The following is a 4,770-nucleotide window of genomic DNA, read 5'->3' on the forward strand; positions in this document are numbered from 1 at the left end:
TGGCAGGCAGAGGGCCAGAGGAAGAGAGGAACAGGGAAGCAGCAGCTCCTCCAGCAGCAGCAGCAGCAAGATGCCACACTGGGCACCCCATAAATATCCTGGTAGCTGGTATGAAATGTGTAACAGGGTTTAATTAAAGCCTAGGTGAGGTCTGAAAACCCATCGGCTGGTTTGCCAGTCTTTACCTTCTTCGGGAGGATAAGGCCTTGCTGTGTGGCAGTGTTTTTCTATAAAAGGGACATGTTTAATTAAGGTCATTTTTCTATAACACTTTTTATATTGAAGGGCCCTCTTTCTTGCTAAAAATAGATCATCGTGTTTTAAAAAACATGGTTAGTTTTGATTAAAGCAACCTCCCTCCAGTAGGTTTTCACTTAAAGCGGCTTGACTCCTGTAGCGTGCTTCTTGCACTTTTTCAACCAAGTAGATCGTGTTTTGCAGCCTTTAGTTCAGCTTTTGCAGCATTTTAATTAAGCCAGATCACCTAAGGCACCTCAACCTTTGTTCTGTATCTTTTTGGGCAGGGGCAGCTCAAAACCGTGCCCGTGGTTTTGAGAGGGAGCTGGAACTGTGTACGCATTTTAGGGGTCTCCTGTCCCACGCCACCCCCACACCCTCCTGCTGCCTGAACGCTGCCCTCAGGCAGCTGCTGGAAGCGGGGCTGCCCTGCTCCTCCCTCTTCTGTGGTGTCACCTGAGTCACCCTCACAAAGGGACTCTCACACCCACCACAATGCAAAGGGGCTCAGAGTCAGCAGGGCTGTCCCTGCCGAGAGGGTTCCTTCTTGCTGCCCCCGAGCAGGGAACACTCTGGTGTCCCAGCAGCAGCTCCTGCCCCCCTGCAAGCCCTGGGTCTCTGTAGCGGCAGTGCCCGGTGCTCGTGAGCCCAACCCTCCTCCCTCCCCCGTATTAGGAACAGTCGGTGTTCCTGCAGAGTTTGTAGTGCAGTCACAGTTCACAGAAGAAGTGACAAGTTCCTGGTTGCTCAGTTGTCAGTCACAGAGGCACAGTTTGCCCTGAGACAGGGGCACCAACCAGCAGCACAGAAGGATCCTGTGACCATGTCCTGCAGTCCGAAGTGCTGTGGCCTCTGTCTTGAACCATGTCAGTGACCTTCAGGACCACCTAATAAGCCCATAACGGGGGACATACAGGAGGTGTGTCGGGAAGCCTGTAACCCCCGAGCATCCCAGCCCATGGAGAAACGGGGAGGGACCAGTGCTTGGGGCAAAGGGGATAAAAGAGGTTGATGCCTCCACTGAGTTGATGGATCTCACTGAGATTTTTTTCAGTGACCGCTCCCTTTTATTCAAATAAAAGTTTATTTTTTTAGTTAACTTCTCTGTCTCCTGGCTATTTATGTGTTTCCCAATACCTGGAATTTTTAAAGGAAAGGAAAGGGAAAGGGAAAGGGAAAGGGAAAGGGAAAGGGGGAACAGAAATTCTACTTGGCAGACCCTACATGATGTAAACTGTGAATAGTGAAGCTGTAGATCAAATCAGTAATCAGTATGTATATGATTATGTTATGGTTGTAGGAAAACAATTGCAGAAAAATGCTACAGTGGTGTTAGAACACCAACCCAAGCAGCCTGACTGTAAGTTACATCCATTCAACCCTGGTGATCGGGTATATGTTAAGAATCTTTCAGGAGATCCACTACGGGAGAAGTGGGATGGACCCTACCAGGTGCTGATGACCACCTCCACACGATCTGAGTGAAAGAGAAACCCACATGGATCCACTGCTCTCGAGTCAAGAGAGATCCAGATGAAGCATGGACCTTGGGAGAAGAATCATCTACTATCAAGCCTCCTCAATGCTGATCTTTGAACTGATAAGTACATTGGTGTTTGATGAAATTCTTGCCCAAGAATCATTATGGTCTCAAGCCTACAACGAGAGTTCTGGTCTACAATTTTATAGAGACCCAGAACTTCTGGTTCACCCAGGCAAGCTGAACCAATACAATCCATCTGTTATAGTCCTCCAAGGAACAAGGGTACTGAATAATTGGTAAAATCCTGGTACCCCATACAATGCAAATGTTTTAATAGGCACAGATTAGATGGTCACCCAGAACTGACGTTACTGTGAAATGTAATTAGTGGCTGATCAGTGTTGGCACACCTTCACTCTAGATAAATCAGTTTCTGTGATGTGTCAGTGGACATTCAGGGAAGGAAATATAACCAGGAGATTTCCAACCAGCAAATCTCCTACCACCCCATTGACTAAGACCACCACCAGTTTTACAACTCCTTCTTTAGCCTGTGAGAGTGTCCACAATTTAACTTATGCTGGACACTCAAATGATTAGACACTCAAATGAGCAGAAGCTGTTGTTAGATCCCACATATTCACTGAAGAGGGTTCGAATAAACCTTCAAGTAAACATATCAAACATACAAAAAGATTGTCAGCCCTGTATTCAACAAAGCCTTAAAGGCTGGCATGCATAGATCCCCTCGTACCAGAATTCAAAGAGATGTAACCGGATGGTTTGGCACAGGATTAGGTGTATTAAACACCATAGATCAAGAAGTATTAGTGAATAAACTAAGTGCTGTCACATCTGATCTAGGAAAATTCAAAGTCCCTTTAATTCAAAGTGCCATCTTTGCTCACTTTGGCAGAAACACAGTCATTGGCAGTTAAATTGTTAACATTAGTAGCTAAACCACACTGCAAAAGATTTCACCAAGATTATTGACTATGCTGGTGTCATCCATAAAAGGTTTGCACTTGCAATACAATGTCTCCAAACTCAACAGTGGGTGCAATCTGTAGCCGCAGGAATATTAAGAGAAGGAACTTCAGGAATATTACCACAGGAGGTAAGAGAAATAATAGTTAGAAAGAGTTCTACTACACAGTTTGAGAAAAAATTACCAAGCGTGGTGGCAGTTAGGGAACTTCACTTACAACCCTCAACATGAACAAATTGAAGCTTATGTACTCACTATCAGTGCAGCTAAAGAAAAGACCATCTTTCCTATCCTGACATTAGGAGGCATATGCCAAAATGTAATTGTCAGACCCATAGACCATAATGTTTGGGCAAGTTATGATCACACCAAGAAAAAGTGGCAATCAGTCAGTACTGAGGCATGTATTCCTAAAGGACAATTAGGATATATCTGTGAAAATGCTGTAGTAGAAAATAAAGATTTATGCTTAGATACTGAGAATAGTCTGTGCTCCTTTGAGATGCTTCCCCATGCTAAAGCCCAATCACAAGTCTATTACGTAGGAAATGGATGTGCATGTGTTAGGACCTTTTGTGCTAATTTTACTATAGATGCTTGTCATGAAATCGCGAATGGTACCAATTTTTGTGTATGTAACTTTACTCGAATCACAGGCTGTGACTTTGATTATACTGTTCCAGTGACTACTAGACAAGTGATTGAAGCTGATTATATAATGTACCATGATGTGACAAAGTTACAGATAGGAATGAACATTAATCTTCTAAAGCAGTGCTTAAACACCCTGATATAGAAAAACTGGTCCAGGAAGTAAACAGAACGACTAAACGAATGCTCTGGCAAGTAGAACATGACAGTGAGAGCATAAAAACTGTTCTAACCAAAGTAGAAAAAGTGGGAGAGCACCACTGGTGGGACATCTTTACAGGATACTCCCCTACAGCATCACAAGTGTTCCACTATTTGATACATCCAATATTGGTATTAGGAGCTAGCATGATTCTACTACTGGTCCTAATTGTTTGGCTATGGTACAAATCAAGTATCATGTTTAGAAGGATGCAGATAATGTGGGCTGTGATGAATACCTATCAAAATCCATTAGAACTTGATGAAAGAATTCGTAAATTCTAAACAAAAAGGGGGGAATGAAACAGGAGGCTAGGTCCAAAAGAGTTAACTAAGAAATTTGGGCCTGCAAACAATTTACCAACATCCAAAATGATCTGTGCTCGTTCTGTTCTACTTACTGGACCAAAACTTCAGAGAATAGTACAAGAACATGTAATAGGCCTAGAAGCAACAAATTAGAAATATAACAGGATCAGGTAGACATTTGAATAGGAGAAATAGGCTTGGAGCCAGGGCTTTTTCCAAGCTTCAGTGAGCGGGTCAAGAACAATGGAAAAGAAGAAGGGTCAAGCTGAGGAAGATGAGTTGAAGCCCCTTGCCCCATGGAGGAAGATGGGAACTACCCTCCGAAATGGGGAGCCAAGAGAAGCACAGCCCCAAGCCCTGCCTGAGCTCCACCTATACTCCACCTATTATTAATATGCATTGATACATGTCGTAATCACTTGAATATGCATTTAATCACATCTGAAAATTGTATAAAAGTGTTGATTTTCTGAGGAGCCGGTGAGCAAGTTTGTCCAGTGCGAGCTGGTTTGCTCCTAACGTTGAATAAACAAATACCTTGCTGCTTAAAGATAAAAAAGTCTCTGAGCAGTTTCTTGGACCGATTTTTCGGATTCACAGGGTCGGGGTAGAAAGGTTGCCCCAGGGAGGGAGTTCTGACCCTGCAGGGCCAGTCCCAGCTGCCTGGGCCCCTGTCTTTGCAGGACCACATCCCTGAGGCTCCCGTCCCCACTGCCCCAAAGCAGTGTCAGTTCCCTGTGTGCCAGCCCCAGGCAAGGCCCTGTATGCGTGTGCCCTGCAGGCCTTGGCTTTGGCAGGAGTCTTTCTGGGAGTTGTGCAAAGGGTGGTGAGTGCAGGGGGAGTGAGTGGGCTCCTGGTGGTTTGAAGGGGAGGGGAGCTTTGGCCACATGGTTTTTCTCCC

This window comes from Manacus candei, unplaced genomic scaffold, assembly GCF_025592945.1.
Source record: "Manacus candei isolate 608988 ecotype Guabito, Panama unplaced genomic scaffold, ASM2559294v1 h1tg000172l, whole genome shotgun sequence".
In the NCBI taxonomy this organism is placed as follows: domain Eukaryota; kingdom Metazoa; phylum Chordata; class Aves; order Passeriformes; family Pipridae; genus Manacus; species Manacus candei.